The sequence below is a fragment of the Triturus cristatus genome, chromosome 6 (assembly GCF_964204655.1).
Source record: "Triturus cristatus chromosome 6, aTriCri1.1, whole genome shotgun sequence".
Lineage (NCBI taxonomy): Eukaryota > Metazoa > Chordata > Amphibia > Caudata > Salamandridae > Triturus > Triturus cristatus.
In genome coordinates this window covers 356242027-356256299 of record NC_140589.1, presented here as the reverse complement: position 1 = coordinate 356256299, position 14273 = coordinate 356242027, and positions in this window count along the sequence as shown.

Below are 14273 nucleotides of genomic sequence, written 5' to 3'. Positions count from 1 at the left end.
TTTTAAACAGCGGGATAGACTCCTAACCAGAATAAACAAATATTTGAGAGTCTATAACCCCTCCTCAGCACTGTCTTTGTCTGCACAGTTTTGTGTCGTTGTTTTTACACTACACTATTTTGTGTTACGTTTTTTCTCACTGGACACTTCACACTTTTCTGAAGAGAAAGTCACCAATGATGAAACAGACGTGGGCAAGCTGGTGAGAACCAACCAGTAGCTCCTCTGGTGGTGCGCACGTGAGGTACTTTCTCTTTCTTTACACATTTTTTCACCTCTTTGTTTATGTCTGAGGGTGTGTGTAAAGTTAATTAATTTGTGGACTGACTTCACACTTTCCTATTTTCCTCTGTCCTTGTTGACTTATACAGTTTTTTATTTTTGTAGCACACTGGATGGGCTGATACTATATAATAATATAAGTGTTGGAGGTTTCTGACGAAGCGTTCTGCCTCCACCCATTCCGGATTGAAGACAAATGTTTGCTACTGGGTGCCATTACTTTTGTGTTGAAACTATAGTTGATTGGAGGGTGTACTGGCACGTCTTCCCTCTCTAGCTCCTCTTGTTTGATTGAAAAGGAATCTGACCTTGGCCAAGAGATCTAAACTCTCCCAGGAGTCAGAAACACTGGCTTGAACATGAAGGAAGTTACACCTCCCATCCTTGCAAGATGGTTAGTAAAGTGGCACATCAAGGCAGTGAGCTTCAAAGCTTACACCGCCTGTGATATGCAACCAGGCTGCCTCCCAAAGGAGGAAACAACCCTCCCCTGCCCCCAGGCACAATTTCACCCAGGCAGGTGGGAACATTATGTAGTGAGAAGGTGTACACCCCAGAAGGCTAGCCACACCTTTAGGGTGGGCTGTCTAGTCTGCACAGCTAAGGAAGGTTTCTGCCATTTTTAGAAGAGGCAGAATAGAGGGATCTGGGTAATAAAGGTGACACCTCCCTGGATGTGGTCATCTGAGGGGTGGATTTTCTGCCAGGTCTAGTAGTCTATTGACCACTTGCACCCATACCCCTAACACCCCTAAATCTAGGACTTAAGGGTCATCCCTGGCACCAGGCCTTCAGATCTCATCTGATTTGCAACAAAGGACACAGAAGAGAGCCAAGTCTGGGACAACAGGAGCTGCACAAACTAAAGGCACAATACTCTGCTCCTGTGGCAAACTTCTTGGTAGGTTCCTGCATGACGGCGACTCGTCCCGGAGCAAAGACCAGATCCCCCAGGGAGGACCCCCTTGAGCACCAAAGTCAACTCCAGACTTCTCTAGACTAGTGGCATTAGTCCCCTGCACACTGCAGGTAAAACAACATAGTGGAATCAAAGAATTGCTGCCCATGGGCCCTCTGAGGGATCGCTCAAATGTAGATGGTCCAATGCATTGCAGGAAATGTAGTCCGGACCTCCAGCAAGGTTCAGGCAGCTACTGTTTTCAAAATAACTTTCTGCTGAGCTTACCGCTGCCAAAGCTTATTGATGGCCAATCTGCCAACCACAACCTTTAATTGATGTTGCAAATCGAGGTATCACCTTCATCTGACGTCAGCAGTTGCTTTGTAGTTGACTTTTTGCACCCATTTCCGCACCAGCTCCGTGTAAGCAGTAAAACTAGCTCTCCCACGGCTCCCACTTCAGCACCAATGACAGCCAGGACAACTCTGCACCCGGGCTTCTCGAGCCAGGTAAAATTGAACTGACTGTTGTGGCTTGGTCCTGGGAACCCCATCACCTTTGCCCTCCACGGGATCCACGCAACTCGACCTGCAAGTGACTGATTGCTGCTAGTGCTTTTTCCCATTGATGGCAAAGATAAAGTTTTGCAGTTTTGTTTTTCACTGATTCAATTTTACTTTTAAAATTCATAACTCCGGTTATACTTATCTGATTGACTTAAAGTGACTGAGCTAAGGATTTATAAATGTGAAACTTTGGGGTATTCAGAGAGTATTGCAGCTGCGGCCCGAGCAGGTAAGAGGGGTAGGGCGGTGGGGCCAGGTGGGGGAATTTTGAGCGATGAGTGAAAATTAATTATTTATTCAATTTTCCCTCGCCATTGTCCATTGAAAACCCCCTCCCACCCGGCCCCACCACTCCACCGCTCTTACCTGCACGGCCCCCTCTGGAGTATTGCACGGTGAAGGACAACCAGCATCACTACATAATGCTCCACGTTCCTACAATCACCATATCCACACTGAAATCAACAAGATATAGGATCTTAACTTTGTCTTGGAAACGATGGGGCTGAGGGAAATATTTGTGAATCTGTCATTACCAGTAGTTAGTTTAAAACCATGGTACATACTATATCAATATAAACCTCAGAAGTATAGACTAGGCCGTTTTGCAGATGCAATGTATCTATAGTATGTATGCTTGTTGCCTTGTAAATTCACTACCCAACCATGCCTAAAGTTGACTTCAACATGTGAAGCAAACTGCACATATATAATGTGCCCAATGGGAATTGTGCATTTTTTTCAGATTACTGGAGCCAGAGTAGTCTTGCTGACTGCATATGGAAAGGATGGAGTGGATTTATCACATGGCGATGGAATGCCCCTCAGCAAAGGAACCTTCACAGTTGACTCTTTGCTCTAAACATCCTCTTTTGCCATAGACAGTCTTTTCAAACACAATCTCATCACCAATTAGGGTAGCTCTGTAGGTAATATCCTGCGCAATATTTTCCTAGTGGGTCTGGTGTGAATTTCCTGTTATGGAAGTGTCTACTAGAATGAAGTTGACTATAACATGTATAACACCCCTGTAGTGCCTGGTTACTGAAAGGCAATTATCACAATGTGGCATTTAATTGCATCTGTGAAACCTTGTTAAATCATAGTCACCTTACACCTTTCCATAATGTGCATAACATAGGTGCAGCCATTATCTTTTAGCTGTGTGCAAGTGCATTTTTGCTAGGGAAATATGTTTATAAATGTAATTGCAGATTCAAAGCAATGTCTCATGTCACCTATCTCGTATTTTAATCAAAGGGCAGAGGGCTATTCAATTAATCCTTTGGCTCAGGTCAAACTCCATCAGAGTTTAAGTTGGAAATAGTAGGCACGCTTTTAAGACCAGCCTTTATGGGCTTTTTGAGCACAGACATTTTTGTCCCATCTTTAATCTGATCATCCTGTGAACCATATGGAATGAATTCCTGCTTGCCAGCAACTAAACGTCCTAGAAAAGAGCCAATATGTGAATCCATTCTAGAATATTTTTAAGTTGATCAGCAGAGCATCATCTGTGACTTCAATATTAATTGGTGAAATTAGGTAGGTCAGGGGTAACAACCCAGTTAGTACAGGGTTCACAAATGGAATTCACAACTATACCTGAATGGCTCAACTCCATTTCCTGTTGACAGCATCAAGTCCTGGACATTCCACTTAGATGTCATCATCGGATTCTGGTCCAAATTGTGGTCTAGTTAAACACAGTCTTCTACCAGCTATCTCTGCTCCACAGATTAAACCCAATCTTTCCAGGTGTAGGCATCATAGCCACCAGTCCACAAATTGGTCATATCTCCTCAAAAGGAAGACAAGCAGCACTCTGCCTACATCTTTGACATCTATTTGATAACCCTAAAAGTCCTCAATAAACCGGTCTACCGCAGCAGAGGTCTTTGGAAAACTGATAGTTCCACACCAACTTTCAGAGAACCCCACTGACTTCCATTTGCCAGCTAAATTATTTTTATAACCTGCAGCATCATTTACAAAGCATGACTTTCTAGCAGCCCACCATATTTTACATTAAAGATTAAAACTTTGGAGAAAAATGTATGATGTGCAGGAATATCATCACTAGACTGGAATTCAAGAAATGAACGAAGAATCATTTGAGGCAACAGACATTCCTCTGCTATGCTTAAAGGGTGCCATGGCCCATCCGTTCTTCACTTCCTAAAAAACAATAAAAACAGCTTTCTCCAACCAACATCTCAAGACAGTGTAACATCTCAATCAATATATCAATCAATCAGGATTTGTAGAGCACGGCTGCGAAACCCATGAGGGTCTCAAGGCACTGGGAGATCATGCTGTTTTTAATACTATTTGTCCAATGTCCAAGTCTTGAGGACCTTCCTGAACTGCACGAGTGATGGTGAGGCTCTGAGGTGCAGGGGGCAGTTGTTCCTGGTCTTGGCCACCAGGGGACGCATTTTAGTAAATGTGCATTTTCATTGTTTGCACTGGGCACACCTTTAAAAAGGTGGCTGGGTGCAAACAGTGAAAATGCACCCTATCACCATGAATGCACTGCCCCCAGAGCAGCCACAAACTCATGCTGCCCTGGGGGCAGTGCATTCCTGGGAAAACCTGAGCAGCTGCTTTGCAGCGGCTCCACATTTTGACAGTGCAGACGGAAACCCACCTGTAAGTTTGAAGGGATGCAGTCACTGACTGCATCCACCCGCAGGGGGATGTCTGTGGGGTTCATGGGAACCCCATTCCAACCTCTAGAGGGCCTCCATCAGGGGAGCACTGCCATTGCACCACCTTTTAGACCTCCTGAGGGCTTCTTTGCCTCTGCGCCCGCGTCTGTAATATGATGGGGCACAGGGCAAAGGAAACACCCCCTGTAGATAGCGCTGGTGCTTTATGTGCCCTAGGGCTCTCTGTATTACAGAAGGGGCTGCAAAAGTATCCTCAGCCCCTTCTGTAATACCAAAGTGCCCCGGGGCACGCAAAGTGGGCACCAATGCCTGCTGCAACCCGGGGCGCTTTATGTAATACGGCCCCAGGTGGAAGGAGGAGCGGCCTCCACTGTTGGTCCGGCAGATGTGTCAGGTGGCTCCCAGGGAGAGGGATTTGGAGCAGAGTTTTCTAGTAGGTCGGTGGAAATTCATTTGATTGTTGAGGTATGCCGGTCGTTCATTGTGTAGTGACTCGTAAGCGTGGTTGAGCAGCTTGAAGTGGCATCTCCTTGTGACTGGCAGCCAGAGGAGTCTCCTAAGGTGAAGGGTGATGTGCGTCCTAGGGAGGTAGAGGATGAGTCTGGCTGCTGTGTTCTGTATGGTCTATAATTTCTCAATGAGTTGGGCCGTGACTCCTATGTAGAGAGATTTGTCAAAGTCTAATCTGCTGGTGACATAAGCGTGCATGACTGTTCACCTGGTGTTGGGTGGAAGTCATCTGGGGACTTTCCTGAGCATTTGGAGGATGAGGAAGCACATGGAGGAGATGGCGCTGACCTGCTACTTCATGAATAGCTGTCTGTCGAGGAGGATGCAGAGATTGCAGACATGTTCGGTGGGTTTGGGGGTTGGGCCCAGCTCAGGTAGCCACAATTCTTCGGTCCAGAGGGTATACTTCCTTTCCTGAAGATGAGTAATTCTGTCTTTTCGATGTCGAGCTTGAGACAGTTTTTGATCATCCAGGTGACCAAGTCTTTCTAGCATCTTTGGAACTTGTTCTTTGTGGTCATTGGGTCATTGGTCAGGGAGGAGAGGAGTTGGGTGTCGTCGGCTTAGGAGATGATGTTGAGTCCATGGTTCTTGATGATGTTGGCCAGGGGTGTCATGTATACATTGAAGAGGGTTGGGCTGAGTGAAAAGCCTTGAGGTACACTGCAGCTGATGTTCCCAGGGAGTGAGGAGTAGGGAGGGAGAAAGACCTTTAACGTTCTTTCTGTGAGGTAGGATGCAATCTACTTGGAGGCTGCTCCTTGAACTCTTGTCTAGTGGAGTCTGTTGATCAGTGTGAGGTGGGATACAGTGTTGAACGCTGCTAAGAGGTCAAAAGGATGAGGTCTGCTGTTTCTTAGTGGTCTAGTAGCATTCTGATACTATCCGTGGCTGTGACTAGGGCCGTCTCTGTGCTGTGGGATTGGGAGGGGTCCAGAAGGTTATGGTTCTCCTGATATCTAGTGAGCTGGATGTTGATGGCTTTCTCAATTACCTCGTCTGGAAAAGGGAGCAGGGAGATAGGTCAGTAGTCCTGGGTCCACGGATGGCTTCTTTAGCAGCGGCTTCAAATCGGCATGTTTCCATTTCTGGGGGAGGTGGCCATGGTGATTGAGGAGCTTAGGACCTTGATGAGTTATTTGTTGATGGGTTGATTGCCAAGGTTGAATTTCCTGGACCTACCTATTGACAGACATAGGGCCTGATTTAGAATGTGTTGGACGGCTTACACCATAAACAAATGTGATATTCTGACCTCCTTATTACAAGTGTGTAATATCCTACAGCACTTGTATAATAAAGTGAAAGGGGTATTGGTCTTATTTGCGTAGGAGTAATACGTCTGCCAAATTCCAAATGAGCACCTTAGATATATCCTACTCTCAGTTCCCATAGCACTTAAGTATTTCTATAACCTCACTAAACCAATACCTCTAAGCCTTAATCTTGGCCCACAATCCCTCTCAAAGAGGGCAATCCTTTCCCCCCACTCCCTAGTCCCTTTAATATATGTTTAATGTTTTCTGTGTTGCAATCCCTGCCTCATTCCACACTCCCCATGATACTAGCAAGTGTACAGTGTTTTGTTACAATACAGATACAGATTTTTAGCCGTGCCACTATGAACAATTGATGCTTCTTGCTCATTATGACTTGCACTCTGTCCGTGGTAAAGTGATCACTATGGGCCCGATTCACAGAATTAACTTAAGACAAAATCCTAAACTTACTACTTCTGGTATTCACAGAATGCACTTACTACTTTTGGTATTCACAGAATGCACTTACTACTTTTGGTATTCACAGAATGGATTTATGACTACTAACTTTACGTCCGCACTCGGGCCGGAAATTCTGGCCCAGAGACGGAGCTTCCGGCCCGGGGGCGGAGCTTCCAGCCTGGAGATGGGGATTCCGGCCGGTGGCGGAGATTTAGCCATGGCCGAAAACTCCACCTCCGGGCCGGAAGCTCCGCCTTCAGGCCGGAAGCTCCGCCTCCAGGCCGGAAATTCCAGCCCGAGTGCGGACGTACAGTTAGTAGTCGTAAATCCATTCTGGGAATACCAAAAGTAGTAAGTGCATTCTGTGAATACCAAAAGTAGTAAGTGCATTCTGTGAATACCAAAAGTAGTAAGTTTAGGATTTTGTCTTAAGTTAATTCTGTGAATCGGGTCCTAAATCCCTGGACCGGACACTGCTCATGCCGGTGTCTGTTGACTTGAAAATGCATTGTTTACTTCACTTTTTTTTGTGTGAATCTGTTTGTTTTTTGGGGTTTTATGATTAGTACACCATAAGTCATATGAGAAACAAGCAATGTTGGGCACTTCAATTGATATGTAATGCACAGCATAGACATATAGCATATGTACATTTCTCGCTCGGAATAGCGTACTGAGCGAACAAAAAGAAGTTGACTGATACAAGTGCAGCATATTCTAGTAGACAGGTGAGGGGCGAGGGGACAGGAAGAAAAAAAAAAGAAGAAGACATGATACTCATATCATAGTCCACAAGGAGAATGTAAACTGAGGGAGAAATGCTGGCGAAAGTCCGTTGCCGCACATATGTGCATGTACTGTCCCATATAGCCAGCAGGATACTGACACTCATTCGCACTTCAGTGCCAGTGACAGATTCTCTGTTAAACAATAGAAACTAGGAACTGTGCATGCAAAAGAAAGGAGCGAAAAGAAAGGAAAAAGAGAAATGCACAATGTGTGCAACCAACCATACAGCCCGTAGCCCCCCCTTTCATGTTACCATGTATAGTATGATCCGTGGCTCGTGTGTCCAGCAGCAGGTAGCTGCTGCCCCATGTCTAGAGCTTGTATCAGTTGAATGTCGCAGGTAGTTCGTATTTGCCAGTAAGAGAGAGGCGCGGCGCGTACGGTACTACTGCCTACAAATCTGAGCATTGCTGGCTGGCGCGCCGGGTAGGTCTATGGGTGGCGTGTCACAGCTGTGTTGGAGCTTGAGGCATATTGTGTCCCAATAGGTGGAAATGGGGACCCTGCGTAATCCTAGCGTCTCCTCACGCCTAATTGCTAAACTTTCCGCTTTGGCCCACGCAAGCATAGAGTGGCGCCAAGCTTGCACATACGGAGGGTCAGGCGCTTTCCACCTTTTACTAACCAGCCTCTTGACCACTATCATCCCCAGATCGAGAAATTTGACTGTGACCTTATTGTTGGGGGTTCTAAGAAATTTGAACAATAAATATGTAGGCCAAGTGAAAGGTAGCTCCTGGTCAGTGCACTCGTGCAGCAAAGTGGCCATTACCCTCCAGTACTCCTCCACCTTATGGCAAGCCCAGAACATGTGTAGAAAATCTGCCCCTATTTCTCCACACCGCAGGCACGCTGCATCTCCGCGGTGGAAGCATTGGTTGATTTTCGCAGGCGTGAGATATGCTCTGAAGATGATGTAAAGCTGTATCTGCCTAAAGCGCATGTTCCTGGGGATGTGTGTGGGACTCTCAAGTACCGCGGCCCATTCCTTGTCTGTGAACTGGTTACCCTTGTCTTGTTCCTACTTGTGGTGGAGCGGGGCAAGGCTCAATGCTGTGTGAGTTCGGAGTGAGGCTGCGAACCAGCGCGTTAAGTGTCTGCCTACTCCCATGACATGTAGGTATTGCATGGTGAGATGTGTGTGTGGCTCTGCTGTGACGTCTCCCCATTTTGTCATGAGTGAGGCCACTAGTGCGCGGTGAGTGAGAAACTGCCCAGGCGGTAGCCCCACTTCATCCACAAGGGTTGTGTAGAGCATGAGTTTTCCGTAGTGGTATAGGTTCCCAAGGGTGTGGTTGTCTTTGTCATGCCATTCCCTAAGTGCAATTGTCGTCAATACTGATTGCCCACTGGGAGTGCCCCACCGGCGCATAAAGGATTACGCTGCACGTCAGATACAAGCTATGAAAGCAGTTATATGCTACCGCGAGTATCAGAGGCTCCGGTGGTCGTGGACATTTCCCCGGGTGAAAAAAACGGACTATGTGTTCCAAGGGGTAAGGCAGCTGCATAGTTGCTGTGTCCGCGCAATTGCAATCCGACAGCCACCGCGCTATCCACTGTAGTTGGGAGGCAAGATAGTAGTGCACGAAACAGCATTACCCCAGATGAAATCTCGGAGCTGTCTTTCAAAGGTAGTGAAAAAGGAAGGTGGGATATACATGGGCATGTTCAGAAAGTAGTATAGGAGCCGTGGGAGGATCACCATTTTAGTGAGTGCTATCCTACCCGTCACAGCCAAAGGCAGCGAGTTCCAGAAATGCATCTGCGACTTAATGGATGTCATTGCTCTACCAAGGTTCCCATCATAGAGATCCCGCAATTGGCAGTAGATTTTGGAGTCCCAGTTAGCGAAACGTATCGGGTCCCATTGTACCAGGGTGCCGCTTATGGCAAGGCCCGGATCGCAAATTCCCTCTTTAAAGGAGGCAAGATATACCTGCGTACACTTTCAACCCAGAAAAAGCAGCAAAATCCTCTAGCAGCTGGGTCAGTTGGACAGGAACACGATCGATGTCCCTGATATAAATGAGGAGGTCGTCCGCGTAAAGCGACACCTGGTGGGTATCATCCCCTAGGGGCACCCTGACTGCCAGCTGGGTATGCAACACCTCTGCTAACGTCTCCATGGCAAGCGCAAATAAGAGCGGGGACAGGGGCACCCTTGGAACGTGCCTCTCCGTACAAGAAGGGAGTCTGAGATGTAGGGGCCCATCTTGACTCTCACAGTGGGGCCACTGTAGAGAAGGTGCACTAGCTGAATGAACTCTGGGTCCAGGTTGAATTTCTCAAGCACTGCAAACAGGTAAGGCCACTCCAGGGAGTCAAATGCCTGCTCTAGGTCCAGCACAAGGCAACCTGCTCTGGGCCATTCTTCCGCGGCATAAGTGGCCACTCGGAAGAACCGCCGTAAGTTAAGTGAAGTGTTACGTGCCGGCACAAAGCCATTTTGATACGCATGAACCAGTCCTGGGACTGCCTGTGCCAGCCCATCAGCTAGTACTTTTGCGAGGATTTTAGAGTCAGTGTTGAGCAGGGCCAGGGGCCGATAGGAGCACAGCTCCTCTGGATCTCTGCCCGGCTTCAACAAGGAGATCAGATGTGCCTCGCGCATAGAAGGAGGGAGTTGCTGTGTGTCTAGGGCCGCGGCGAACACCGTATTGAGGCGCTGCACAAGCAAGACTTGATATACCTTGTAGTATTCGGATGGTGGCCCGTCTGCCCCGCGGTTTTCCCTGACGCTAGGAATCGAATGGCCGCACCAATTTCTTCCCATGATATCTGTTCAGTGAGTACTTCACGGAGCTCCTCTGGCACTGTGGGAAGCTGTAGGGGGCAATGGACCTCTCCCATTACATGTATGGGGTTGATAGAGGCGTGCGTAATGTTGTGTCAGGGCCTTGTGTATGTCATGTTGTGTAGTTAGCAACTGACCGGTGGGAGAGTGGAGCAACCCTATAGGGGCATGTGCGTGTTCCTGACGGATCAGCCAGGCCAACAGCCTGCCCGCCCTATCCACCGCCGTGTGGTGTGTGCGGGCTGTGTGCGTGGTATATATATGGCAATGGAGTTGCTCCAATAGGTCTGCATGTTCAGAGCTCAACGCCTCTAGGCACCTCGAGTCACAGCCCGCCCCTTCACCTTCGTGTTCATAGTGTATCAATTGGGACTCAATCCCCGAAAGGGAGTCAGACAGTTGTATGCGCATGTTCCATGTTGCCCCATACAATGGCCTCTAATTGTCACCATGAACGCCTCCCATTCGACAAGCATGTCACTAGCTCTGCCCTCATTTAGCTCGAAGTATTGTAAAATCGATGTACCCAGTGATGACCGAAATGCAGGGTCTTCCAGGGCCTGTGGCTGAAGTCGCCACATGGGGACCGGGGGATGACGCGGTTACCAACGTAGCTGTAGAACTAAGGTATTATGATCAGAATGGGTTCGCCCTAGGTACTCCACGCTCTGCATCAACAGGAGCAGCACTGGCGAAACCACCGATCGTCTAGGCACACGTGGAGACCGTGGACTGCTGAGTAATGAGAGTATATGCGGGTGGTGGGGTTTAAGAGTCGCCACACATCATTTAGATCCCAGTGTAGCAACCAACCGGAGAGGGCCTGCGCGTTAGATGTTGGGAGAGTTCTGTTGAGGGGTGGGAACGACCTGTCTAAGTCCACATCCAATACGGAATTAAAAACCCCTCCCAGGGAATCCCACTCCACAAGGCTGCTGCAGTCGATATGTGGGAGAGATAGGAGGCCTGATCTGAGTTGGGAGCATAAAGGGAGCCCAGTAGTATCTCTTGGCCATTCAGGCGCTTTTTCACAAACGTATACCTTCCGTGTGGATTATTGACACTTTCCCCGCTAGCAAACGAGATTCCGGCTCTGACCAATATCAGTGTGTCTCGTGCATGCGCCGAATACGTAGTGCCAAACACCTGGTCTCTCCATCGCTTACGCAAGCGGTCCAGCACAGGCCTGGACATGTGCGTTTCTTGAAGCAGAGCTATTCTGGTCTTACGGCGCTGCAAGTATGAGAAAATAGAATATCATCGAGTAGGCGTATGCATGCTGCGTATGTTTCATGTGACTACTTGTACCTGTGTCATGTCTGTTTGTGTGTTTGTCTAAGTAGGATGGGGCGGGCCACTGAGCCACAGGTATGTATTGTGTGGGGGGACTTCGGCCTGATCGTAAGAGACCAAAACAGAGGCCATAGAAATGAACCTTGTTAACATTAAGGGCAAACACCCGGATGGGCTCATCCAACCATATCTAGCTCAACAGTGGCTATAGCTTTGTCAGTGCAGAGACTGGGGGTGGGATTTGCACCTGCACAGGAGCATCGACTATCCCTCTATGATGCAGATCTATCACCCGTGTCCCAGCCTGGGTGTTGAGGCACGCCTATGCTGTATGCACACTCCGGCAGGTGTGGCTATATAGTGGTGTGTGTGTATATGACAGATCAAGTCATTGGTGGCAGCTCAGGTAACAAAAGGAGGTCAACAATTTAGACACTTACAATAAAAGTCTCTACTTGCGTGAGCAGTAGCTTGCACTGGTCCTGCTGCCGCTATTGCAATCATATAATGTCATCCATCGTCTGCGGTGTAACGACTGGTGGCAGCATACTGTCTAGGTCGTCAGGCCTAGGAGTAGAAGATCTGCTGACCGTGGTAGATTCAGAGGAGCCAATTTCACGATTCTCACGGTAAGTTTGTGTAACCAGTGTCGCTGCCACCTCCAGGGCGCCTCGGCGCTCTAGTCAGCTCTATTCCGGGTCTGGTGCTCCTTCTGTCGGAGGTGTGCTGCCTGTATTACTCTGGCGTCCTCGTCGGCGGGATCCCCTGCGACTGGGTTTGGGCGCTTCTGCATTGGTTGGACGCATCCCTGACCATAGTCCGGAGCTCTCCAGCCAGTCCCAAGCATCGGCAGGCGTATCAAAGAAGCGGGTTGTTCCATTGGCTACCACTCTAAGTCTGGCAGGGAACAGCAGGGAGTACGGGAGGTCCAGGGCGCTCAGCTGTCGCTGCACAGCGGTATAGGTACTTCTACACCTCTGTACTTGTGCTGTATAGTCCAGGAACAACATGACTTGGTTTCCGCCTACTTGCAGGCTTGAGAGGTTGTGAGTTTCACTGTGTTGCGGTCCCTGTAATTTAAAAGTTTGAAAAGGAACAGCCGCAGGCGGGCTCCAGCAGGCGGTCTGTGTGCTGGTACACGATGTGCACATTCCACTACAAAGTGCGGAGAGAGGTTCCCAGCAGGCAGAAGATACGGAGTCCGGCCCTCTTCACCCTCCAGAAGGCCCACCACACAGACATTGTTGCAGCGCAAGCGCCCTTCAGCGTCCTGGGCTGCGGCATGGCTTTGGGCAAAAGGTTTGAGTTTTGAGAGAGAGTGTTCATGTGATTATACCTTCACTGCCAGCTTATGGTGGTCAGCGTGTAACAAGGTGAAATCCGTGGTGACTTTATCAATACGTGATTCAAGGGATGTCCTGGTCTGATCTAATGCGGTCCCAATTTTCCTCTACAGCAGCCTGCACCAAGTCCAGTTCAGCTGCAAGGGTTACTCCAGAGACGTCAGTGGTTGCTTCATTTCTTTAAGGCAACGAGTGCGGGAGCCTGGACGTTGCGGCCAGTTGCTGTGTGTTTGAGGCGTCCCATGGCGAGTTTCTGGGCAGACAGCATTGACTGCAAGTGAAGAGTGGGAAAATGTTCATGCAGGTTGCGGTTCTGGCACATGGCAGGAGGCACCCGCAGTATCCACTGGTTGCCAAAAGATGAGTGTTGAGGTGCACTGGTGTTCCACGTCGTTGGTGGCGCCACACAGAGTGTGCAGCACGGGTGGAAGCTCCTGGCTAGGTTGCCGCGACGCAAAGGCAAGTGCCGGCAGGTAAAAGACTTTATGGAAGGTGCTGGGACAGTCAGCTCCTCCACATCTGAAGGGCTGATGTCAGGCCCACACCTGTCAAAGGGGCAGTGATGGCAGCTTGATAAGGTCAGCAATTAAATATGTAGCTCTGTGGCGCGAATTCTGGTCCGCTAAGTCGCCGCAACATCGCAGCTGCACAAGCTGCAGCGGCACCGAATGCACTAGCACCTCAGCTGGAAAATGGCTCTCCACTTCACATGGTGTCAGGACTGCGCCACTGTGGCCTCTTCGTGGTCTAGCAGGTGCTGGTGAGGAACTGTAAGCAGTCTGCCTATTACCCGCGTCTCCTCGGGGTTTCGGTAGTGCCAGGAGGACTGAGGCCGTGGACGTGAATGGGCAGGGGAGGCCTTCAGCTGCAGCCGATAATCATGTACATGTCCCAAGTTGCACAGCACCACAGAATGCTAGGGCCCACGGCGTGGACTCCGCGACCTGGGGTGACGGGCAGAGAGGTGACGTGGAGCGCTGTGCGGGCAGTCCAGGGATTTGAGGTGAGCTGCGTCGCTTATTGCGGCGTGAGGAGCGTGGCCGCATGGGTGCCTGTTAGGTGTCCTGGCTAATCTGATAGATCAAAAACCAAAGGAAATGATGGACGGAGTGTTGAACATTGCAAGCACTCAACCCAAGTCAACTGATCTGGGTTTAATCCATCACTGTTCTTTAGCCCACTCTGCCACCCCAGGTCAGACATGGCCATATGCAAATCAGTCTTACCCCGTGCCTCATGGGAACAGTCCAGCCCGAACTGCCAAGCCATGTCTTCCCTGGACCGGAAACAAGCTTCCTAGGACCGGTTTCTGGCATTGCAGCCGTCTTCAGCCAGGCTTGCTTGAATCCAGTGGCAAAATGAGCAAGGGACTCATGTCTGAGCATACCCTGCCAACTTA